This window comes from Schistocerca piceifrons, chromosome 1 (assembly GCF_021461385.2).
Source record: "Schistocerca piceifrons isolate TAMUIC-IGC-003096 chromosome 1, iqSchPice1.1, whole genome shotgun sequence".
NCBI lineage: Eukaryota > Metazoa > Arthropoda > Insecta > Orthoptera > Acrididae > Schistocerca > Schistocerca piceifrons.
Genome location: NC_060138.1, coordinates 1,143,865,417 through 1,143,892,913, shown reverse-complemented (window position 1 = coordinate 1,143,892,913; position 27,497 = coordinate 1,143,865,417). Strand labels below are relative to the sequence as shown.

Sequence of the window (27,497 nt, the reverse complement as noted above, 5' to 3'; positions counted from 1 at the left end):
GGCTGTTGCATAATAAACTATTATGACTGATAGAAAGCGACTGGTGGAAGAGAGGAGGGTGGGAATACACAAGCCTGTCAACACCCATCTAGTTAGCAGTAAAAGTGATTTTGTGATGTACCAAAAATGACCACCAACAGGTCAAAAAGTGTTAATTTTGGGGCAGCGCTAAGTTCAAAGTTATAGTAGAAGCAGAGAATGTACAGCGGGTTATGAAAATGAGGCTCAATCAAATAGAGTTGGAGTAACTGTGGAGAAATCTAACATATATGGAGGGTTGGTCCATGTCACCTCAACATTCGCATTGTTGACAACAGCAGCAGCAGTGTCAGTGCATCATTAGTCAATGTGGACACAAAGCATTCAAGCAACTGGTCTTAACTCTCATATGGCTCTGCTCTCAATGTTTTTGGTGCTGTTACATTAAAATTATCAATTCAAGAATCATTGCAGAATGTATTTCTAAAGTGTCAAAGTGTTGTGAATGTACACGGTTTGCAGCATGTAATTTTTATTGCAGTAGACAGGCTAAGTCAATGGAAAGTCCATGTTACAACCCTTTTCAATGGTGTTGTAAAGCATATGTTGGAGTGTAAAGTTCATGATGATAACATTGAGTTAGGTAACTGTACAAGTGCATACATCAGAACCTGAATACAGAATGGCATAGATACTCTAATAGGGTTGAATACAATATATGTGAAATTCAAAGCATACAAAAACAATTTTTCATGAAATATTGCTGCATAGCGATTGAAGTTGCTGCAGAACAAAATAGAATGGCCATGTTTTAAAGTTGCAGTATAACGGAAGAGTTGTTGCTACCTGTATTAGACATGAAACTCAAAAAAATTGTAATAAATATTTTCTTTAAAACTTGAAACATGGGTTTAATTCTATTGTACACCTCATCATATTTCCTTGGGAACAGATGTGACTCTAAAAAGCATAATACCATGCCCTTTACTCAGGATGATGTGTATCAGGGTGTTACATAGGGTTCAAGCAACATGTTTTGACTGTCATATGGCTCCACTGAAGTCACGATGAAATTCTTTCATATTATCTCTCTGTTGATGGCAAATGTCAGCTATTTAATCATAATTAGTGCTGGAGTTTCCACATAGTTTATAGAAAAATAAGTAAAACTGCACATGTTAGTCACTGCATCATAGGATAGTGTCATATTTAAACACAGCTTTGTGCTCACTGATCCCTACAAAATCCTGCTCCAAGATCACATAACAAAGGTGACACACATTTCCTCATGATAACATGGAATAGTGATCAACAGTAGCCACTTATTTACATAGGGATGCAGGTAGCCATGACAGACTCACACTACACTCCATATGGTGCCCAAGGATTGTCAGCAGACTGAACAAGTTGGCAAACCAGAGCTACAATGGATTCTTCCAGGTTTCCAGAGCTAAGTGAATCATATGTTTTTCAAGCATAGTTTAATAATACTCCACGCCATATGACCACTATGCTAGATGGAGTCTGATATGAAGAGGTGTGGAAGGAGTAAATATTTAGGGTATGAGCTGGGAATAATACAATGATTTCACATGTTTAGTGCTTATCTATTTCAAATCTATGAAAATCTCGAGAATAATACTGTACACGGACTTTACACATTTCAGACCTATTTTATCCACTGCCTCTGGTAAACTGTTGGCTCTTCATAGTTCTTTATCTATTACACATAAAAAACAATTATCAATATACATCTCACTAGCCAATGTAAGCTCCTTGGTGGAAATTAGAAAAATGTAATACATCAGTGTCTCAAGTCTCAACATAGAAGAAGTTTCTTTTTGGGAGTTCGATACAACTTTTTTCACATTTCTGTATGTAACTACAGCAGCACAGTTAACATAGTCACTAGCAGGTGGGTCATTACAGTGAACCATGTTGTTGTTGTTGTTGTTGTGGTCTTCAGTCCTGAGATTAGTTTGATGCAGCTCTCCATGCTACTCAATCCAGTGCAAGCTTCTGCATCTCATAGTACCTACTGCAACCTACATCCTTCTGAATCTGCTTAGTGTATTCATCTCTTGGTCTCCCTCTACGATTTTTACCCTTCACACTGCCCTCCAATACTGAATTGGTGATCCCTTGATGCCTCAGAACATGTCCTACCAACCGACCCCTTCTTCTAGTCAAGTTGTGCCACAATCTCCTCTTCTCCCCAATCCTATTCAATACCTCCTCATTAGTTATTGTGATCTACCCATCTAATCCTCAGGATCCTTCTGTACCACCACATTTCGAAAGCTTCTATTCTCTTCTTGTCCAAACTATTTTTCGTCCACATTTCACTTCCATACATGGCTACACTCCATACAAATACTTTCAGGAACAACTTCCTGACACTTAAATCTGTACTCGATGTTAACAAATTCTTCTTCAGAAACGCTTTCCTTGCCACTGCCAGTATACATTTTACATCCTCTCTACTTCGAACATTATCAGTTATTTTGCTTCCCAAATAGCAAAACTCCTTTACTACTTTAAGTGTCTCATTTCCTAATCTAATTCCCTCAGCATCACCAGACGTATTTCGACTACATTCCATTATCCTCGTTTTGCTTTTGTTGATGTTCATCTTATATTCTCCTTTAAAGACACTGTCCATTCCGTTCAACTGCTCTTATAAGTCCTTTGCTGTCTCTGACAGAATTACAATGTCATAGGCGAACCTCAAAGTTTTTATTTCTTCTCCATGGATTTTAATACCTACTCCAAATTTTTCTTTTGTTTCCTTTACTGCTTGCTCAATATACAGATTGAATAACATCGGGGAGAGGCTACAACCCTGTCTCACTCCCTTCCCAACCACTGCTTGCCTTTCATGCTACTCGACTGTTATAACTGCCATCTGGTTTCTGTACAAATTGTAAATAGCCTTTCACTCCCTGTAGTTTACCCCTGCCACCTTTAGAATTTGAAAGAGAGTATTCCAGTTAATATTGTCCTCTAGCCATCCCTGCTTAGCCACTTTGCACTTCCTGTCGATCTCATTTTTGAGACGTTTGTATTCCTTTTTACCTGCTTCATTTATTGCATTTTTATATTTTCTCCTTTCATCAATTAAATTCAATATTTCTTCTGTTGTCCAAGGATTTCTACTAGCCCTCGTCTTTTTACCTACTTAATCCTCTTCTGTCTTCACTTCTTCATCCCTCAAAGCTACCCATTCTTCTTCTACTGTATTTCTTTTCCCCATTCCTGTCAATTTTTCCCTTATACTCTCCCTGAAACTCTGTACAACCTCTGGTTTAGTCAGTTTATCCAGGTCCCATCTCCTTAAATTCCCACCTTTTTGCAGTTTCTTCAGCTTTAATCTACCGGTCATAACCAGTAGATTGTGGTCAGAGTCCACATCTGCCCCTGGAAATGTCTTACAATTTAAAACCTGGTTCCTAAATCTCTGTCTTACCATTATATAATCTATCTGAAACCTGTCAGTATCTCCAGGCTTCTTCCATGTATACAACCTTCTTTTATGATTCTAGCTATGATTAAGTTACACTCTGTGCAAAATTCTACTAGGCGGCTTCCTCTTTCATTTCTTACCCCCAATCCATATTCACCTACTGCGTTTCCTTCTCTTCCTTTTCCTACTATCGAATTCCAGTCACCCATGACTATTAAATTTTCGTCTCCCTTCACTATCTGAATAGTTTCTTTTATATCATCATATATTTCTTCAATTTCTTCGTCACCTGCAGACAGTGAACCATATACATCCTCAAACTAACGAAGCACGTGCACCCATCCTGATGGCAGACAGAACACCGTTTGTTATACCTGACTGCAAATGCCCTATGTAACTGACAGACATATACATCAAAGGTATATGACGAACACCTTTTAATTGTATTTATCTGCAGTATACATGCCTTTATCCTTGGAAACACATCAGAATTTGAGGTCCAAACAGATAAGACACTCTTAGGAGTCTGATACAGCATTTTACACATTTCATCTATACATAACTGCAGCACATAGTTAACATAGTGAGTATTTACTCTCAATGTGTTTAATCCATACTTCCACATTATTTCAGTAGCACAATGCATAGATGCACACTCCTGCTCGTGTCACTCTCTATGCAGGGGGGGGGGGGGGGGGGGAGTGGCAAGCATATCATGAGCTATGCTTATCCAAACAGGCAGACATATGTTGGTAGCTGATGTTAATGCACATGTATTCACTTATTTACTCACCATCACTCATCATAACACAATTACTGACGTTTTAGCACAGCCACAGGTGACAGCTAGTATTTGAAAACTCACTGAAGAGTCAAAGAAACTTTTACACCTGCCTAATATCAGGTAGGGCACCCACAAGCACACAGAAGTGCTGCAACATGACATGGCATGGACTCAACTAAGAAGTGCTGGAGGGAACTGACACCATGAATCCTATAGGGCTGACCATAAATCCATAAGAGTACAAGGGTGTGTAGACCCTTCTGAACAGCATGTTGCAAGACATCCCAGATATGCTCAATAACGTTCATGTCTGGGGAGTTTGGTGGCCAATAGAAGTGTTTAAGCTCAGAAGAGTGTTCCAGGAGCCACTCTATAGCAATTCTGTGTCACGTTGACCTGTTGGAATTGCCCTAGTCCGTCGAAATGCACAATGCACATGAATGGATGCAGATGATCAGACAGGATGCTTATGTCCTTGTCACCTGTCAGAGCCTTATCTTTATGTATGAGGGGTCCCTTATCACTCCAACTTTTTTAGTGAAGATACAACTAAAATTTTAAACAAAATGGAGTTTCAGGTTAGTAAGTAGCTTTTGGGAAAGAAACGAGCCACATAGAGGCTCATGTATACTTCTGCGTAGTGGTATAAATTATGAAACCAGACATTGTTTTAATTAATTAAGTGAAGAATTTATGTTTGAGAGCTGTTGTGCTGCATTCTCTGTGCAGGAGGAAAGTTCTGTTTGGGCTGTATGTTGGTGTCAGTAATAAATGTGCTTCCAGTGCTAATTTTGTATTTCACTGATGACCCTGCCTTCAGATTCGGATTTGATTAAAGTTTTTTGTGATAATATTAAACTGAATGTAATTACTGTCATGAGAATAAATTGCAGTGGTAAGAGCTACCAAACAGAAGGTACCAACGGATATCACAAGATTGTGATGCAAATGATTCCTCAAGAGTTAGACTGAATCTTGATTTCGATCTGTTGTTTAATTTATTAGTTCCTTTTTTCCTCATGAACTGCATCATAGATGATACTGTAGACCACGTTCCACCCCCCTTTACCTAAATGGTTGCAGTACTTTCAGAATCTATGGCCTCAAATGTCAAAGTCTCTCACATTTCAACACTCAGGAAACAAATCAAGAGAATCCATCTCTAAATGTGGACTTACAAGGTATTAAACAAAATAAAAAGTAATAAAACCCAGGAGAAGATTCAATTAATGTCGATATTTTTAAATATTCACATAAGTCACTCATAGACATGTTCCTAAACTTCTTAAATATGATCCGGTCAGGGGATGATCTATCTGAGAGTTATGAAGTCATTTGTCATTCCTATCTTTAAAAAATGAAGACCTGAAAAATTGTAATAATTACCAAGAAATAAGCTTACTGAACTCAGGATACAAAATTTTTGCCAGTATCATCGAAAATAAATTGTATACATCATCTTCTCCAGCGACTTATAGAAAATACACTCCTGGAAATGGAAAAAAGAACACATTGACACCGGTGTGTCAGACCCACCATACTTGCTCCGGACACTGCGAGAGGGCTGTACAAGCAATGATCACACGCACGGCACAGCGGACACACCAGGAACCGCGGTGTTGGCCGTCGAATGGCGCTAGCTGCGCAGCATTTGTGCACCGCCGCCGTCAGTGTCAGCCAGTTTGCCGTGGCATACGGAGCTCCATCGCAGTCTTTAACACTGGTAGCATGCCGCGACAGCGTGGACGTGAACCGTATGTGCAGTTGACGGACTTTGAGCGAGGGCGTATAGTGGGCATGCGGGAGGCCGGGTGGACGTACCGCCGAATTGCTCAACACGTGGGGCGTGAGGTCTCCACAGTACATAGATGTTGTCGCCAGTGGTCGGTGGAAGGTGCACGTGCCCGTCGACCTGGGACCGGACCGCAGCGACGCACGGATGCACGCCAAGACCGTAGGATCCTACGCAGTGCCGTAGGGGACCGCACCGCCACTTCCCAGCAAATTAGGGACACTGTTGCTCCTGGGGTATCGGCGAGGACCATTCGCAACCGTCTCCATGAAGCTGGGCTACGGTCCCGCACACCGTTAGGCCGCCTTCCGCTCACGCCCCAACATCGTGCAGCCCGCCTCCAGTGGTGTCGCGACAGGCGTGAATGGAGGGACGAATGGAGACGTGTCGTCTTCAGCGATGAGAGTCGCTTCTGCCTTGGTGCCAATGATGGTCGTATGCGTGTTTGGCGCCGTGCAGGTGAGCGCCACAATCAGGACTGCATACGACCGAGGCACACAGGGCCAACACCCGGCATCATGGTGTGGAGAGCGATCTCCTACACTGGCCGTACACCACTGGTGATCGTCGAGGGGACACTGAATAGTGCACGGTACATCCAAACCGTCATCGAACCCACCGTTCTACCATTCCTAGACCGGCAAGGGAACTTGCTGTTCCAACAGGACAATGCACATCCGCATGTATCCCGTGCCACCCAACGTGCTCTAGAAGGTGTAAGTCAACTACCCTGGCCAGCAAGATCTCCGGATCTGTCCCCCATTGAGCATGTTTGGGACTGGATGAAGCGTCGTCTCACGCGGTCTGCACGTCCAGCACGAACGCTGGTCCAACTGAGGCGCCAGGTGGAAATGGCATGGCAAGCCGTTCCACAGGACTACATCCAGCATCTCTACGATCGTCTCCATGGGAGAATAGCAGCCTGCATTGCTGCGAAAGGTGGATATACACTGTACCAGTGCCGACATTGTGCATGCTCTGTTGCCTGTGTCTATGTGCCTGTGGTTCTGTCAGTGTGATCATGTGATGTATCTGACCCCAGGAATGTGTCAATAAAGTTTCCCCTTCCTGGGACAATGAATTCACGGTGTTCTTATTTCAATTTCCAGGCGTGTATATACAAAATTTACAGAATAAAGTAAATTAGTATCAAGAAAGAGGACAAATTATCTGAGTAGGGCAGAATCCTTGTTAGATTACTTCAGGGATATGGCCATTCCACACTGTTATTTATTATTAATACGAATAAAATCACCCAAAATGACAATGCCACATGGATTCATTCAAATCAACACAAAGCTAGATGCTTTTCTTCTTGTAGGTGATTTGGCTTTTGTAGTATTTCATAGGATGACCTGCAGCATTCTGTACACGACTTATAAATTGTATATGAGAAATACAGCATGGGCCTCAACTCTGAGAAAACAAAAACTTTGGCCTTCTGTGGAAAATACGCAGTACAAAGCAAGAAATATCTGAAAAATAAAATTTCGAATGAGTGAAAACTTTCACATATTTCGGCTATACATTATCCTTTCTGGAAGAAATAGACCAAGCTGAAAAAGCCACCAGGTATAAAAAAACAATGAAACCCATTAAGAATGTACTGACTCTTCCCTAGTACAGAAGCATACTATAATATGCTCAGCATAATCCTCAGCAAGACCTCTGCTATGCTATGGTAGCGAAGACTGGACAATAAAGGCAAAAGATGCGAAAAAAACTAATAGCCCGTGAAATGAAATTCTTGAGATGAACAACTGGCTACATCAAAACCAAATGGGATCACAGAAGCTACGAAGATGTGTTGAAGGAACTTAAAATGGTTTAGGGTAATTCTTTTTGAACTTGTTATACACACAGCTACGATAGTAGTCAACACTTTATTCCATTTACTCACTATACGTAGAATACTGACACAATGCACACAATAGGAACACAATACCATAATAGTTACCAAAGAATACAAGAACACAAGTCATATAGTTCAGTACAAAGATAAATCTCGTTTTCACATCACAGATAAGTCATGAATTTATGCTTGCACTCACTCCATATCGATTGTCTATTCTAGGGCCTCTTCTTCCACTTGTCATCACATGACTATAATTGTAGTCAACACTTTATTGCATTTACCATGAAAGCCAACTACGTAAGGCACTATGTACCGATTTGGAATAGTGGATGCATTTATATATCTGTAGTCTCTGCAGTTTCTCAATGATCCATTTTTCTTTTTTACCATTTGCAATGGAGTCACCGATGCAATATGTGATGGTGATGGTGATACAGTTCCGTCAGCAATCATGTTATCAAATCTCCGTTTCTTTTTTGCAGATAATTTATGGAAAGGTAAGTGTTGAGATCTGAAAGCCACCAGCTGATCCAGTGTTGTCCTAATAAGATGTTGAGTGGAATAACTTTTGTTGCTCTTGGCCAGTACCAGATTTGTTAGTTCCCGACATACAGGCAGCCTTGGAGAAATAGGAGGGGAAGATGCTCAGCTGCCACTTGTTGCTGTAGTTATTCATGTGTGCAACCCAAGTCTTTTTGCAGTGTGGGAATTTTTCTTTACTGTTAAACATTTTCGTCCTGTAATTCATGTGTGGTGGACCTACCCACCAAGCATACCCCTTGTACCGCAGAAATTTGTGCTTCAAGTACCTTGCACATCTCTCTCACCTCCAAATGCTCGATTGTTTTGTGCAGATAAGGGTTTGGTGTCTTCTCATGTAATGCACACATGTGCACTTTGCATTCACGTGGTAGTGATCTTGACTCCTCTAAAACTGATGCAGAAAACGCTGGTAGCCTAGAAATCTTTGTGCTAGCGAAACTGGCTGGTCGCACAGTACGCAGTGCAACACAATAGTAAGTTTCAGAAAGAAAGTAATTATCACTAGCCATGAATGCACTAAATATGGTACAGTTGAAAAATTTTGGAGAAAATGAGCTCCTAAAATTGGCCCAGTCATTTCGATAATAACAAATGTCCATATAGTGTGGAAGTCCTCGTTCAGTTCTGTAGTTAGTGGTTTCTTCTGATATTTTCTGATTGCGGAGTTGTTGGCAGTTATGAGAAAAGGAACATCTTCATTTTTGCAAGAATCATTCGTTATTTTTTTATAAACGCTGATTCCCAGACCAGTGTCTACCAGGAAAAGTGCACCAGACTTTCTGTCTTCAGCAAATAACACAGGCCAACAATGGAAAAACTTTTTTGCTGAAAATACCATATTCTTATGTTTTTTAGGGTGGGAAATCCAAATATGATACTTAAAGAACTGTACCAACCACCATTTCTTCACATTTTACAGTTAAATTGATTAAATGAAGCAATTTTTAAAGAATTTAACAGCTTTTATGTAATTAAAATAATTTTAAAGAATTAGATGACGTTGGTAGCACTGCTGAAAAACATTTGCTGGCAAAAAAGATCAATTCTGTTTTTGTGTTAACAGATGGTGGTTTGTTTACTGTCAACTTAACCCCACTTTCCCGTTTCCTGTACATGTGCTCAGTGCAACGTCTAATTGTGGTTGTAAAAACTCTGCTGACAGTTTTTTTTTTTTTTGTGTTTGTGGTGAATTTGTGATTAAAAAACTCCAAAGAAACATTACAGACTTTGTGAAAAAGGTTTATCTATCATACTTTGGGTCTAAACTTGGTGATCAAGATAAATCTTGGGTGCTGCATAAGGTATGTGTTGAAGGTGTGTGTCGAAGATCTGAGAAAATAGTCCAAAACGGAGAAAAATAGCCTTTATATTTGCTGTTCCTATGATATGGAAGGAACCAAGAAGTAATTCCAATGATTGCTACTTTTGCAGTGTTGATATTACTGGTCATAGTTCAAAAAACAAGAAGGTAATAAGCTACCCAAACCTTCCATTCGCCCATTCGCCATCTACATCTGCATCTACATCCATACTCCGCAAGTCACCTGACGGTGTGTGACGGAGGGTACCTTGAGTGCCTCTATCAGTTCTCCCAGTCATCCGGCCAGTGGGGCATGGTGTAGATTTGACGGTTCCTGAACTACCAGATGATTTAAATTCTACTCCGACAGAAGTATTTTCTGATGTACAGCCAGATTTACATGAACCAGATGATGATGACTTCCACTGTAATACAGAAAATCTAGAGCCCAAATTGTTTACTCAGACCGAAATTAACAATTTGGTTAGGGATCTGGGCTTAACGAAAGAAGAAGCTGAATTGCTTGGCTCTAGATTAAAAGAAAATAACTTATTGGTAGTTGTAACCAGTATATACATGTATAGAAAGAGAGAGCAGCAGTTTTCCAAGTTTTTTCAACAAGAAGGCGATTTAGTGTACTGTTCAGACATTCCTGGTCTGATGAATGTGTTTGGTATTGAATACAAAAAGGAAGACTGGAGGCTGTTTATTGATTCATCCAAAACTAGTTTAAAGGCTATTTTATTACACAATGGTAACATGTATGCATCTATACCTGTTGGACATTGTGTACATATGAAAGAAAGCTATGAAAACCTAGAAATAGTGCTAAATAAAATAGGGTATTCTGCTCATGGTTGGATGATATGTGGCGATCTAAACATAACACGCATGCTCCTTGGTCGGCAAGGTGGCGTTACCAAATTTCCATGTTTCTTGTGTGAATCGGACTGTAGAGCTAGGAATTAACACTGGTGCAGAAAGAACTGGCCTGTGAGGGAGTTTTTAAAACCTGGTGAGAAGAACATTCTACGCAGAAACCTTGTAGATTCAAAAAACATACTGCTACCACCTCTACATATAAAGTTAGGCCTAATGAAACAGTTTGTAAAGACTTTTCCTAAAGATGGACCATGTTTTAAGTATCTCTGCCAGAAGTTTTCACACTTTTCAGAAGCTAAACTAAAAGCAGGCGTGTTTGTTGGACCTGAAATTAGAAAATTGATGTCTGATGTTAACTTTGAATCCACAATGACCTTAAATGAGAACGAAGTATGGGTATCATTCAAGCAAGTCGTTACAAAGTTCTTAGGACTTGAAAAAGACCCAGAATATGTTTCTATTATAGCTACAATGTTAAAGAAGATTAAAACTTATGGTGTTTAATGAGACTGAAAGTTCACTTTTTGAACAGTCACCTTGATTACTTCCCAGACAATATGGGAGATGTTAGTGAAGAGCAAGGAGAGCGTTTTCACTAGCACATTAAAGTGATGGAAAAACGCTACCAAGGTCGCTGGAACACCAACATGGTGGGGGAGTACTGTTGGTCACTGCATCAAGAAGTTCAGCAAGCGATTCATCATAGAAAAAGCTACACAAGAAGTTTCAAAGAAACAAGAGAAAGAAAATACAAACCAATTCCAGCTGACAAGTGAAGCCTCTATTAACACATATCATTGTTTTAAGTAGCTTGTTGTAACAAAGTATTTCAGTAATTTCCCCATTTACTCTATAGGATAGGACTTTTGTACTATATAATAAAAAGCATATTGCTCGAAAACTATGGATGATACAAAAAAATTAAGACTAGGTTTGGATTCAGCTCATAAAAATCTAGAAAGATCAGCTAACAAAGTAAAAAAAAAGTTTTTCAAAAAAAATTTTCTTTGGCCTGTGTAATCAAGTGGAGTCTGTAACAGCTGACACCATTGCATTCTTTCCGCCTTTTAGACACTGTGAAAAACATGGACGAGTTTGCGGATCTACTGGCATCCATCACTCCCACTGGGTGCAGGCAGGGGTCTGTGAACCGCCCTGCTGTGCTAGCAAAACGCATGAGGTACCAACACCACTTTCAGCGACGCTGGTTGTTCTTGCCTCTAACCCCATTGTTATTGGCATATTTCTTCAGCCTAGCATTTAGTCTAGCTAGTTCGTTCATCAGTTTTTCCATAGATGGGTCTGCCTGTGGGCCTTGTGCCTGTGATGCTGCAAAGTGCACGCCAGGGCTCCCTACTGTAGCTGTAGTCTTAAAGCATAGACCGGCCTTCTGCCATAACCTCATTCACAGCGAGAGATCCATAAAAACACAAAGATAAGCACACATGTTTTGTGGCAGTCTTTGAAGCTGGAAAATTTTTGAAGACTGTTCTGGTGGCAGTTCGTTACCCACCATGGTGCATAACATGTGAAAGCACTTGAAAAGTGGAATCATTGGCACACGCTTCACTCTCAACAGTCTTTTGTAATCTCGATTCTGGCACTAGCACAAAACGCTGGAGTACAGCTTCTATAAACACAGCATAAGATTTTGGATGTAAAACATCATCCAATTGTTTTTATCACATTTAACTCCAACTGTGACATAATAGGCCTATATGTAAGCTGCTCATATCAGATATGAGTCCACATAATAGAAAAATGGGTTCCACTTGTGTTAAACTAAATTGCACCCTAGTAGGCCAGAAAGACGGAATTTTTGTGTTGTAATTTTGTCGCCATTGTTTGAACCTGTGCTGCTACTCAGGCCAGGTGTCTGCAGCATAGCGTTGCTGACGGTGGGTCCTGGGACTCCATCTTCACAGCCGTTGTTGTGTTGGGATCCACTGTGTTGTGCGCTCGATTGAATACGATGCTCTTTGCTATTTAGGAGGAAACTCTTCCTCCATTTGTTGGAATTACGGCTATGATAGTAGTCAACGTTTTTTGCATTTAATCACTACACACAGACTACTGATACAAAGAAAACAATAGAAACGCAACTCCACAGCAGTTACCAAATAATATAAGAACATAAGTCATATTGTCCAAAACAAAGACAAATCTCGTTTTTATATCACAGATAACTTGTGACTCTATACTTGCAGTTGCTTCATATCGATTGTCCATTTTAGTTGGCCACAATGGAATGCGTCACACATTATATAGAGAACCACAGAACACGAAAAAAGACAAACGCAACTCCCGTGTTAAAAGTGCGAAACACAGACCGACAGCAGCGCGTCAAGTAGTATGGAGATGAACTAAAATAAGAAAACATTGCGAGTTGCAACCCCCTCTCCCCCTAGTATACTTACGTTGTAGGTTTTTATTTTTTTTTTAATTCTATTACCTTATTTTTCTGGGTGTGCTATGTAATTTTTTGGCTGGCATCACAATAAAATAATTGAAACACAGCTATAGCACACTGTACTACAGCAGAGAGAAACTTATTCAGTAATAATTTCAGTCTATTCTTGACGTTTGCGTCTGACAGACAAGAAAACATGATAGGAGCAGCGACTGTCAGGCGCAAACGTCGAAAATAGACTTTTAAATTGACATGCTTATACTGTTTTCTATCAACATGTAAAAGCTCCAGCAAGTTTTATTGCTCATGAGAACCAAATGCAACACTTGAAACTGAGAGTAAGTAGAAACAAGCTTGTAGTGTAAATAATTGAAGCAAAAGAAAAATAACATTGTAGCAGCTAAACTGGTCTACAAATATTCCTGAATAATGTCATAATTTTTACGTCATACAAGCTGCTGGATCAATAGAGAAAAAAAGCCTATTATTAAGAGAATAAGCAGCAGTTTAAGAGGTTGAATTAAGAAATATTTATCACAGTATTAATTAATGAAGAATTCTAAAATTTGTTACAGTTATAAGTTCTGAGTAACTGCCCAGCTCACTTGCACTATTAACCATTAATTTCTTAAAAAGGTTCCTACATCTTACTACTGTAATGCTTCAACACAAAAAAGAAAACATCAATACCAAGTACCAAATGCAGGAAAAGTGGATAAAAACAGTGAAATGAAAACAAAACTTACTTTTTATTTCTCAAGCACACACGAAAAATTTTCTTTTAACTGTTATAAAGCTTTAAACCGTTTACTGAATTTATCTTTAACAATATCAAGTCTTTTATTACTGATGGTGTGTTTCCAATCTTTCACATACTTGTAAATCAATAGAGGTACACATTGTCTTAAAATATACTGTTCAGAAAAATGGGCCTTGCAAAATGTTATTTCCTCTGGAAACTTAAAGAATGAATAGAATGTATTTTGCAATTGTTTCTGGTGTCCACATTTATCTAAGAATGCATACAACTGACTATGAACATTTGCTACAAAGGACATTAAGCTGTCACTAGAATACAATAATTTTGGGTTTAAAGCATCATATTCTTTGAAACTTGTAAATAAATGATGTTCTGTGGGTGTTGGTGAGAACAGAGTTGTTTTACAGCCACTACTGTTGGTTTCAAATGTTACACCCATCTTTCGTAGAATGTAACCAGCTACATATGCTAGTGCTTGTCTGTCATTTCTTACATCAGCCCCACCACTACCAGCAGAAGCTTCATTATCAGCAAGGGCACAATATAAAGCACTTCGATCTATAATGGAATGGTCTGTTGTGGAGTCAAGAAAGTTGTCATCACTAGCTCCCAAAAATTGCCTTAAATTGCTTAATAGCATGCATCTATCATCCTCACAATTACCTAGTGACTTTGTAGGTAAGGACATGTTATTGGCTATAACTGTTTTCAATGCTGCTTTGAACTGAAAGCAAGTTGGGTTGGTGTTTGCAACACCATGCTGCCTCACACAACAAAATACATTCTCCACTGGGTCTTGATTGAAAGCCCTCATGCTTAAAAAATTAAAGCCATTTTTTTTTTAATCTGCATTAGAAAATTGTAGCGAAATACAGGAAGATCTGCAGCGGATAGGCACTTGGTGCAGGGAGTGGCAACTGACCCTTAACATAGACAAATGTAATGTATTGCGAATACATAGAAAGAAGGATCCTTTATTGTATGATTATATGATAGCGGAACAAACACTGGTAGCAGTTACTTCTGTAAAATATCTGGGAGTATGCGTACGGAACGATTTGAAGTGGAATGATCATATAAAATTGATTGTTGGTAGGGCGGGTACCAGGTTGAGATTCATTGGGAGAGTGCTTAGAAAATGTAGTCCATCAACAAAGGAGGTGGCTTACAAAACACTCGTTCGACCTATACTTGAGTATTGCTCATCAGTGTGGGATCCGTACCAGGTCGGGTTGACGGAGGAGATAGAAAAGATCCAAAGAAGAGCGGCGCGTTTCGTCACCGGGTTATTTGGTAACCGTGATAGCGTTACGGAGATGTTTAATAAACTCAAGTGGCAGACTCTGCAAGAGAGGCGCTCTGCATCGCGGTGTAGCTTGCTGTCCAGGTTTCGAGAGGGTGCGTTTCTGGATGAGGTATCGAATATATTGCTTCCCCCTACTTATACCTCCCGAGGAGATCACGAATGTAAAATTAGAGAGATTAGAGCGCGCACGGAGGCTTTCAGACAGTCGTTCTTCCCGCGAACCATACGCGACTGGAACAGGAAAGGGAGGTAATGACAGTGGCACGTAAAGTGCCCTCCGCCACACACCGTTGGGTGGCTTGCGGAGTATCGATGTAGATGTAGATGTAGATGTAGAACATCAGTGATCTTATTGTAGTTTGCCACCCACTTATGAAACTGAACATATTTGTCTTACCTCTCCCTGTGCCTAGCTCCAACACTTTCCAATCTTCCATTTCCTGTAACAGACTGTACCAGATTTCAATATGTGGGGACTATGCAGAGAGGGCACACTTATAAGACTTGCCATCTTGTGGATAACAATAGGAACTGTTCAGTGAATAAAATAAACAATCCATCTTCTCAACAAATTCTGCAGTGTATATTGCCTCAGCAGGTAAGATATTAAATGCCACATAAGTTTCAATAACTGCAGCAACTGTATGACTAAGCTGGGCTGCAGCTACCTTGACTTTAATTTTAGTGATTAATTCAAAATGATTTCTACGTAGTTTTGGTGATGTCTTAAACATCTTCTGCTGATCCAGAAGAAAAGCCCTGTGAATATATTCAAAACTCGCCTCTTTTTAAACCCAAACTGTATTTTTTATTTCCTAGAACAGCATTTCTAGTATTTTTTAATAGATGTGGGACATCATAAATGACTGCAATAGGTTCATCTTTGACTACAAAATGAAATGGACTGGACTCAGTAGATTTCTCACAGCAGAGTTCCTTCAGTGCTCCCTGGTTGGTTTCACCCTGGTCACAGACTATATGAACTACCTTTAGCCCTATTTCTTGCAATTGCTTTATGACATAGGTAATAAGACTTTTTAAAGTGATACTTGAAACTGAGTTGTGAGTGAAATAATAAGCAACAACCTGCTTCCAGCTTTTATGTATGCCTCTAACCATGAAAACTAATGCATGATTTGCATGAATATTTGACTTCCCTAAATGCCCTAAATCTTGAAACCCTGAAATTTCTTGTTTGCTTGCATTATAATACAACCCTCTTGTAATGTTCCCACAGCAAATACCCTCTACCACGCACCAATTAATCATTTTCAATCAAACCATCCACATTCATTCACTTTGGAAAGTTATCTGATCTGATTTTCTCGTAATGTATGCGGTGACAGCTCGTCGACGCCAAAATATTTTTAGTGCATTTATTCTTTGAAATAACAGAGATGCATATATGCATTCTCCATGGTTGTTAGAGTGGTAACTAGGACAGCTTCTGGAGTATCTGTTGAGGGATTGACGTATTTCTGAGAGATACTTATTCTGCTTTTCTTCTCGCTAAAGCGAGCCAATTAACGTTTGTACCACTAGCGGTTTGTTTTGAAGAGAAAGAGATTGTAAAAGGAAAATAATTAAGGCGTGGAATCACCGGAGATCTGGACATGTAATGGAGATGGATTTAATACACGATTTCCTCCATAAATAGGGTTTGTGACTTTTTTGTTCTAGAGTGAATCAACGAATGAGTTTTTTTCTGAATCATTTGTTGATCACGTTGGCCCTGTAATTAGTGGGGAAGTTTCAGCTGTGTCGAAGAGAGCCTGCAATCACTGAGTCTGTGTTAAATCGTCCAAAAAGGCTTCGTACACATCTGGAATTCGCAATCTTTCGTAAAAGGAACAAATTGTCCAAACAATTCATTCTCCCGACTGACTGCAGTGTTTAACAGTAATACTAAATGTAAAGATCTCTTACAGCAAGCCAGCCGTTAATCACCAAGACGATGGACTCTACCAAAGATTCTATTTGGCTGATTCTTTTTATCACTATATCACGTAAGGAAATATTATATTAAAAACTATACATAGGTAAGGGAGAGAAAGAGAGAGAGCGAATGAGAATAGAGATAATACTGATAATCCTCCATTAGTCTAATTTTTCGCCTGTCTTATCATGGATCAGCCAAGAACTGGGAGGGCCTTACTTTACTGTATAGACTTATGTGTGAAGGTGAAGGGATCTTAAAGACAAACAGATACACATGTATACAGACAAGGCATTACACAGAGATAGCGGCTAGCTGCATTGATCATCTATTCTTAGATTAAAGAGACAGCAACTTATTATCCGAACATTAAAATGTTAAACTCTTTCTAAAGACATTTCATCAAACAACAAAGTACAATATTTGTCACTATTGTTCATTACTTTAACTTCTACTTTCATTACATTCATGGCCAAAGTATTCAATCCTGATTTAAAAGGTATAGAAGACAACAGACATTTCAGATACCTCACAGAAGGAAGATAAAAATGAACTGACAAATATTTGTATAGGCGGGGACTTCGTTTGTATAAGGATAAAGCAAATACTTTGTCCTCGGGTGACCATCGCCTTGCATTTGCTGATCGATGAGCATTTCGTAATTGCCTGTTTATGAAATCTTTGGCAACAGAGTTTAAATTAGATTCTATGACAGAGAAAGTATTGCTGTCATATAAATCTTTAAGTGCTTTCAGTTCTGATTTTTCATGATGTAGCTTTGCTTTCAGTTTTGATAGCCTTGTCAGAGTATTCCTATGAATCTTGTACATTTTTGATTTTGTTGGAGTTAAGTCTGCTTTTGAAACCCCTGTACCTAAAACCTCACTTTCCTCATTACAAAATGTTTCAGATAAGAATGTGTACTCACCATCTGCAGATTCATTTTGAGGTGAGATAAAAAATTTAAGAGGTGCATCACTCAATGAATTACTCTGCTCAGCACAACTAGTGCCAGGTAATTCTCTAACACCAGTTTCACTTCTGGTATTGGCACCTGTATAATAAAGATTTTCCATGGTACCACTAGTGCTTGGTAAGTCTAATTCACTATTAACACCAGTTTCACCTGATCCACTTCTGGTACAAACACCTACATAAGAACTACTTGCCACAGCACAACTAAGGCTTTGTAGTTCATCAACACCAGTTTCACTTCTGGTATTAGCAGCTGTAAAATGAACAGTTGCCATAGCACCACTAGTGCTTGGTAGGCTCAATTCACTATTAACAGCAGTGTCACCTGATTCATTAGCGATTTTGGCAATTTCAGAAGGAACACCTGTCAAATGTTTTACAAACACACCCCTGTATAGCCTATGCCTACTTCTATTCATAAAATCTTCTTCGAAAAAATGATTTTCACAAACAAAATAAGAAGCACGGTTCTCATCTGTTGACAGTTTACAAACACTCTTCCACTTTAGAAGCAACTCTTGGGGTTGTTTTGGAAACCTGCAGAAATACCTGTTGCAAATTTTCTCCGTTGAATCCACGTAATAGCCAGATGAACAGCCGGGGAACTTGCAGGAGTAGATGGCGGCGTATATGAATGTAGTGGCAAATCGCTCCGTGAATACCGGTAAATTACCGTCAGTGAATTGTATGCTATGTGCAAAAAAAGTGATAAAAGGTGTTAAAATATGTGTAGTGGCGCATAAATGGTATCATTCTTGTTGTTTCGTGGAAGCAAATCTCGGTCAACATAGGCCTACATGTGACTGTGGAACTGAGTGCAACGGTCTTGAAACTGCATTTGAAATGTGCAACGCTGGACTCGAAATAAGTGTGAGGGAAGAACTGCAAAGTGACTTAAGTAAAGCTAGACAATATGCAGAAATGCTGAAAAGTTTGATCGACTATATGGACCTTCCCACAGATACGCAAACAGGCAAACTAGAGTGTGTATATACTAGGCCTAAGAAAATCTCTCGACCTGTCTTAAATACCAATGTTTTTCGTGTTCCACTAATGAATAAATACGATGTTCTAAGTGCAGACAGCTCAGAATCACGGACAAAAAATCTCAGTGTAACAGGTAACTGCTCGGAAAGATCTGTTGAACAAAAAAGTGCCAGCAGAAACACGTTACCATCAAATACTATTAAACGAAAAAATCGTGAGAGAGCAACTTGTAATAAAACTGAACACGAGATAAAAAAGGAAACAGAGAAGAAGAAGGAAGAAATATACATATTATCGACGAGTCATGGCAAGGGACTGGCGACAATCATGTCTGATATGCAGTCCGAATATAAAGTGATTGGAATTTTGAAACCTGGTGCTCCTCTACGAGAAGTGCTGAAAAACTGTGAAAGTTCCGTGAAAAGCGACGTCAACTGTGTCATAATCGGAGGGGGAAACGATGTCTATAAAAATGAAAGCAGCCTTGCTGTAAGAACACTGAAAGAATCGCTAGGAAAAATTTCACAGGCGAAGGTATTTGTTGTAAACATTCCCTACAGACACGACTTAACAGAAGACTCGTGTGTAAACAAAGAAATCATCGCGACAAATCGGAAATTCAGGAAGATTTGTAGCGGTTTTGTGCACACAACTTTCATTGAAGCAACGAGTTCAGTAAGAGAGCATTTTACTAAACATGGACTGCACAGAAACAACCTAGGCAAGAAAGTGCTGGCGAAAGAAATTCTCCAGGTGATAAAGACAGCAGGAGTGGGTGCCTATGTAAAAATAGCACTACCTGCAACAGGTTTTCTGCCAATGGCAACAGAAAAGAAAAGTGCACCAACAGCATATGAGGAAGACACATCTGCAGATACACCCTATGATGAAAAAATTACAACTGTGCAAACATGTAAAGCGTCACAGTCACCAGTGGCATTATCAGTAGCAGCAGTGGAAAAGGAAGTAACAGTAGCATCAACAGCAGAAGTTTCACCAGCAACAGTAACTATAGTGCCTCTAAAAGGAGAAATGAGAACTGCAGCAGGAGAAGCAGCATCAAGTGTTACGTGTAGACGGAAAACAGCACCTCCTGTCCGTCTAAATGATTTTTTAGTGGAAGGCAGCAGGATGAAGCAGCCCAGGAGATAAGTAGTGTAACAAATTTCACAACACCTCACCAAAACGTTCAATCTAAAATAAACAACAATTATGATCTTAAAATTTGCTATCTGAATGTTCAAGGACTAATAGATAAAGAATTTATTGTAAACAGTTTTGGACTAGATAACAAATTTGATATTTTCTGTCTGAGTGAACATTGGGTTACTGAGAGTGTACTTACAGTTGTCAAACTTGATAACTATAATGTAGCAAATAGTTACTGTAGAAAACTGCATATAAGAGGTGGTGTGGCAATATATATTAATCAGTCATTCAGCTGCTCCATTGTTAAGTTGGACCTAGATTATTTATGTGAGGAACAGAACTTTGAAGCCACTGGTATAGTTATGGACAGTCTTAAGTTAGTAATAGTATCCCTTTACAGGTCACCTAAGGGTATCATCAATGTATTTCTAGAAAAATTGGACATGCTGTTAGATGTACTAAGAGGGACCAGGTGGTTGCATTATGACATAGTAATTGGTGGAGATCTGAATGCAGATTTTGATATAACAACACATAAACGTACTGTGACTGAGTTGAAAAACCTTTTAAGACAGTGCAATTTTCACTCAATCAATAACAGGCCCACAAGAGATAAAGCATGTCTTGACAATATTTTTGTCAACTTTGAAACTACAGAAGAATCATTTGCTGTTACAGCGTTTCCATTTTCAGATCATGACTCTGTATCTTTAAACTATACAAGTAGGTTCTGTATTGATAATAGTAATATTCCTAAGCCTGTCCCAAAAGTTATAATCACCAGGCCTGTCACAGATGACAAAATTGTTCAGCTCTGTAAGTCTCTTGCTGAGAGAGACTGGTTCAACCAATGTCATGGTGACACAAGTTATAGTCTTACTGCTGATTTGTCAGGGAAACTATTATTTGAGAGATTTTTTAAAACATTTCTGACACAATTTAATGACAATATCCCCATAAAGAAATGCAAATTAACTGACAAAGGCTTTACAAATAGGGCTACAAACACACAAAATTCATGGTTCACTAAACAATTATCAAGTATGAAAAACCAAGTTATGGTGTTGCACAATATATGTAGCAATCAGAAAACAGAACATGCTAGATTAGCCTATATAAAATGCAGGAATGAGTATAAAAAAGCCATCGTGGAAGCCAAAAAAGCACATAATTTCAATACCATTGATAATTCTACAAATAAGTGCAAAGCTGCATGGAAATTAATAAATGGTGTTGCTAAAGATGTAAGAAGCAAAAAAATTAATACAAGTCCCCAAAAATTCAATGATTTCTTTATTAAATCTGTTGAAAATGTAGGAAATACTATAATCAAACCTGATATCAATTCATCAGAGTTACTTTCCAAAAATGTTTGCAGAACACCAACAGACACAGGTACGTTTATGTTCTCCGAGGTCTCACCTAGTCATGTCCTAAGCATTGTAAAACGGATGAAATCTTCAGACAGTGTAGATATATACGACATATCCTGTAATTTACTAAAGAAAGTAATAGACAATATTGTGTACCCCTTAACATTCTGTATAAATAAATGCATATCTGAAGGATATTTTCCCGAAGAACTCAAAATGGCTAGGGTAATTCCAATATATAAAAAGGGAGATATGGACTCACCTTGCAGTTACAGACCAATCTCCATAGTCCCAGCTTTTTCTAAAATACTGGAATGTGTAATTTACCAACAGCTATCTGTCTATTTTGAAAAATTAGGAATAATTAGTGAATCTCAGTATGGTTTTAGGAAAAAGTTGTTTACTGTGGATGCTATAGACTTTGTAGTCAAATACTTACATCAAGTGTTTGAGGATAAGGGCTATGCTCAACTCACATTTTGTGATCTAAGCAAAGCTTTTGACTGTGTAAAGCATAAGCCACTCCTAGAAAAACTGGAATTCTATGGCATTAGACATAACAGCCTTAAATTAATAAAATCATATCTTCAGAATCGTAAGCAAGTTGTTTGTGTAGGGAGAGAAATGTCGAGTATAGAGCAAGTCAAGGTAGGTGTTCCGCAGGGATCTGTGCTGGGCCCCTTTTTCTTCCTGATAATGATAAATGATCTGCCGTCATTTATCAAGTCCACCACTGTGTTGTATGCAGATGATACAACATTTCTTCATGCTAGTGAGGATTTCAATAGCCTTAAAACTTGTGCAGCAAAGACAATTGACCAAGCATCCTATTGGTTCAAGGCAAATGGATTCCTGCTGAATGAAAATAAAACACAGCAGATGGTCTGTAGTCTTAGACACAAGCTTCTGTCAGACAATCCAAGTTATGTCAAATTTTTGGGGGTATACATTGATGATAAATTATCGTGGGGTCAACATGTACAATATATTAGTGGTAGATTGTCTAGAGTTATTTACCTGTTAAGGCGACTTATGGATTGTGTTCCTGAAAAATGTTAGAACATCCTATTTTTCATTCTTTCAGAGTATAATAACATATGGAATTATTTTGTGGGGGAACTCTAGCTGTGTACATGACATATTAATACTGCAAAAAAAAGCTATTAGGATAATTACTGGTTCTGCATATAAGGCACACTGTAAACCATTGTTCTGTGAACAGAAAATCATGACTGTTATAAACTTGTACATATACTATGTTCTAATTTATACGAAGAAGAAATTACCAGAAACAAAAACCAGAGAAAATGTACACAGCCACAATACAAGAAGGAATAGGTGCCTCTATATTCCTTACCACAGGTTGTCAAAGTCACTCAACAGCTACGAAATCATGGGGTACAAATTATTTAATAAACTTCCTCAATCTGTTCAAGAATTACCTGAACAATTATTCAAACAAACAATTCATGACTGGCTAGTCCTCCACCCATTCTATGACATAAGAGAATTTATCAACTGTAATATAATACTATAATGTTAACAAGAAACCTGTTGTTTCTTTCAAACTATTAATTGTATTTTAGTATGTATATGACGTTGTCTATTGCTGTAATGGCCGAATGACAATAAAATTATTATTATTATTATTATTATTATTATTAACGTCGATCTGTTGTGTTGAATATTCTGAAAAAACATAAACGTCTTCATTAAATAAAACTACTACAGACATATCAAAGTTATTTAAATAAACAAATGGAAAAAACACTGCTTAATTCACGATAGAAGAGAATACATTTGATTTATAAGCTACGAGATTATTTAATGAAAAATTAAATGTCTTACAATTAATTGTGGACATTTTTCAGCAGGAAATTTCTTCAATTCCACGGTGAGCTTTATGAATTTAAAGTAAAAAATCCGTTTATAATAAAGATGAGTAGTATGTAAATATGAAACAAATACAAAGACAACTGTAACCGAGGACCACAGACTTCAGTGCAGAGCAAGACGATAGAATATTTCAAAACAACCACCATTGGAGTTTAGACAGCTCTCATTGGTCAATTCCAGCTTCGTTTGACCCATAGCGCCTCTAGTGGTCTGGAATGGAACTACGTGGCTTGTTGCCTCTTCGCCCATATAGCTTTCACCCCCTTGTAGAGAACTACCAAAACAACTGCACTGGATGTCTGCAACCATTGGGCTCAAAGAGGGTCCCAAAATCCACACTACACTACTATAATACCATTCCTAACGATGCAGGGTTGCTAGGTCGGCCAGTGAAAAGGTGGCAAGACAGCTTCTTGACTAGGAATAGTCCATAACAGGCCAAGAGTTCAGACACTTGGAAGAAGAAGAAAAAAATATGTAGATTACTGTACAGGGCCGAAACTAATTATGATCATGATAATATATTACAGAGCTTAGATATGTCGTGAAAACGGTACCAAAAGATGTTGCTAGATCGCGGGGCGACCGAGCGCTCCAGCAGAGTCGAAGATTTATGGAACTGTGGTAAACTGTTCGGAGTCGTGCTCAAACAAAGTACTGCAATTGTGCTGAGGTACGGTAATCGATGTTAACTTCTGCATGTGGCGTTGGTAGCAAGAATAGCTATTGACGCGTTTCAGTGCATGTGGAAAGTCGGTTCAAAATTTTGTGAAGTAAGTTCTCTTGTGCATTGGAATGCCAATTGTATCAAAGCAACCAAATTATTTTAAAAATAAGACTTAAGTTGTGCAATTTAAAAATATCGTTAGAGAATACATAAATAAACTACAATGGCTGGGGATATCCTAAACTTTTATTTAGTCGTAAAAGATGGAACTCTCTAGCAATATCTCTTTGGTAACAGACGTATCTTCCTGCTTATCACTTTGTACACAGTAGTTTCTCAGCTGGATTTTGTTTACAATACATTAAGCAATATATGTGTTAACCCTTGTAAGACTAAGTAGGAAGTTGACCATCAGTTTTAATTGCGCTGCAGTTTAATACTCGAATATGTCGCACATGTGATCGACTAAAGTAAGTGGCAGTCTGTTGTCGTTGCAAAGTTTTCGAACAGATCTCATTTTTTTAGTCTGACCAGGCATTCTCTGTGCCGGGAAGGAGACTGTGATGCCTAGAGTATCTGTGTTAGTTAATCTTTTGTTTCTTGTTCTCTGGAAAAGAGAAAAATCACGAACCCGGAAACTTTTTCTTAGTTTTCGATTTTTATTTCCACGGAGTGCACAAGTTTGCATACCTGCCGAATAAGCACGACTGATGTTATAGAATTAGGAGATATTCAAAGAAATCCTCATTATTTTCCCACTACTGTCTTACTAATACAAAAGCAAAACCTATCCTGAATGTAAACTCCAATGTTAATCAAACTAATAGTGCAAGTGCCATTAATACACACTGAGTGTGATATCGTGCCAACATTCATGTTTCACGCCGTTTAGTACAGTGTTAGTTGTAGCATGTGATTCAGTTTGCATAACCCATTTTCCATATTGTCATGATATGAATACTGTAAATTAGCCACCGTGAAGAAGTCATCTATATTTAGTTTAACCTAGCATAGCCAGAATCATGAGACTTAACTGTTTTAGCTTCCCTATTCCAAAATGTACCATGTAGATAGAAACAGCAAATTTGATATCCATGTTGTGATTGTTGTCATGATGAGTATCTTAGTGATATCATCATTATTGACATCATACTATGCCTATACCTCAAGGTTCAGGATTACTCAGCACACACTCATTGAACAGTCTCCATAATGTACGTGAATTACTTGTGTTGTCTAGTAAGGCCTACTGTCTTGGACTGTGTTGTTTTAATGTCTCCATATGCTGAATACATCTTTTTCCATAGAGATGTACTGAAATTAGTTTGAAACTGTTGGAGATCAGTCAAGCACCTTTCACTTTCACTTTGAATGAACTCCTTTTGAGTGCAGTGCCATGTTATGCAGTAAAATGATACTGTAATAAATAATCCACATTTGTCAGCCTTCCAGCAGTTTTCATTTTGTTCTTTAGATTTATGGTTTATGAAAAAGTTACTCTATTTACAATACCTAAAGTCATTTTTCATGTAACTATCACCAGCACTGTCCATAATTAATTGGACATCCAAAGTTGAAAGTGGGTGATGCGCTTGTCATTTAATAAAAAGGTGGCAGAAGTGACTGTTTTTCTGTAGAGAATGCTTCATATACAGTGTTAGTTTTCTTCTTATCTTTCATGTAACTGCATCCACATTGTGGACCTGTTTCTTAATGAACTGGTACAGGGGTAGTTGGTTGTCAGGACATCATTAGACCTAACTTGTAACCATTCTCTCTTCAAGTTGTATGGGTGTGTCGCGGGTTAGCAAAACTCTTTTTATTACTTTAGGAATAACCCATAACACAAAATGATGTTCGAGAGAAAGAGCAAACAAACAACAGCATAAATAATATAGCTGGAAAACAAAGAAACATAGATCATAGGCAGTGTCAGAGATGTTGTTGCGTGGAATATTTCACTTGTGCGTAGTACTAAATCTTACACATATACACTGTTTACTAGCTGCCCCCCCCCCCCCTCCTAATGTCACTGATATTTCTCATTGAACCTGACATGTGGTCTGGACTGGGTGACAACAGATCGCATACTGGTAACTGCTGGTTTCCTGGTGGTGGGCTTTGATGACCGGACAACAGGTCTCATACTGGTGGTGGGTTCTGACGACCGTTGCGGCTGCTTCACAGTGCATGGTGAGGTAGTAGATAAGTACTTGTCATGTCTGTGGTGGGTGCAACTGGGTCGTGATCTGTGGTACTTACACGAAAGGCTGGCTTAAGTCTATCGACATCATTGATGACCGTCGGTGTGCCCATTATGTCAACAGTGAATTTTTTGTCTTGCCTGTGAACTACACTATATGGTCCGTCATAGGGTGGCTGCAGCGGCTTGTGTACCACTTCATTGCGAATAAAACCATGGTGGCATTCATGTAGCTCATTGAACATGGATGGGTGGCGGTTCAGCTGATCCCTTGGTGCCACTGGACATATGTGTCATTCATGTGTGCAGCTTATTGACAAACTCTGATGAGTCAATGGATTCATCTTGTACATTGGTGAAGAACTCACCAGGAAGGCATATAAGTTGACCATACATGAGCTCTGCTGTAGTTGCTTGGAGGTCTTCTTTCAGGGGTGCACGTAGACCTAAGAGAAAGATAGGTATCATCTCTGTCCACCGTCGCGAATCGTGGCATCGCAGCGATGCTTTGAGCTGGTGGTGCATACGCTCAATTAAATAGTTTGCTGCTGTTTGGTACGCTGTGGTCCTGATTTGCTTCATGCTAAGTAAGACAGAGAGTGCTTTGAAGAGATAGGATTCAAATTGTCTCCCCTGGTCAGTTGTGATTCACAAGGGTATGCCGAAACAGGCAATCCACCCACAAAAGAATGCAGTTGCGACAGATTCTGCAGTTATATCATTTATCGGAAATATTTCAGGCCACCGTATATAACAGTCTATAACTGTGTGAAAGTAATTGTGTCCTTCCGACGGCGGGAGAGGTACTTTGAGATCTAAATATACATGTTCAAACCATAGATTTGGAGGGATGAAGCTTTGAAGCGTTGATCTGACATGTCTACTAATTTTATTGCATTGACAAGCCATGCACTGTCGTACAAATTGCTTACAATCTCTGTCCATGTGTGGTCAGACGCACGCTCGCTTCACCATGTTTGTTGTGCTTCTAACACCTGGATGCGACATGTTGTGTAGTGAAGCGATAGTCTACTGCTGGAAGTTGTAGTAACGAATGGCTGTGGCCTGTTATTGGCAACCTCACAATATAGCTCAATAGCTGATGGTGGTAGCATGATGCGGCGGAGTTGCATGCCTGACGGTTACATCAACAAATCACGTAATTCATCATCCAATTGTTTCACCACCGCTTCAGAAATAGCTTCTATACGTGAGAGCACATCAGCTGGCTTGTTCA

General features: G+C 39.0%; 1 protein-coding gene across 2 annotated transcripts in view; it reads left to right on the top strand.

The window, feature by feature from the left end:
• Positions 1 to 27,497, top strand: part of LOC124780939 (28S ribosomal protein S31, mitochondrial) — a 250,757-nt gene that overhangs the window by 164,527 nt on the left and 58,733 nt on the right. The window contains exon 1 of one of the 2 annotated variants that reach the window (XM_047253817.1): positions 24,377 to 24,527. The exons of the other annotated variant lie outside the window; for it this stretch is intronic. The gene's annotated coding sequence lies outside the window, so the exon portion shown is untranslated. Of the gene's footprint in view, positions 1 to 24,376; positions 24,528 to 27,497 lie in introns of those variants that run through there. 2 annotated transcript variants of the gene reach the window in all.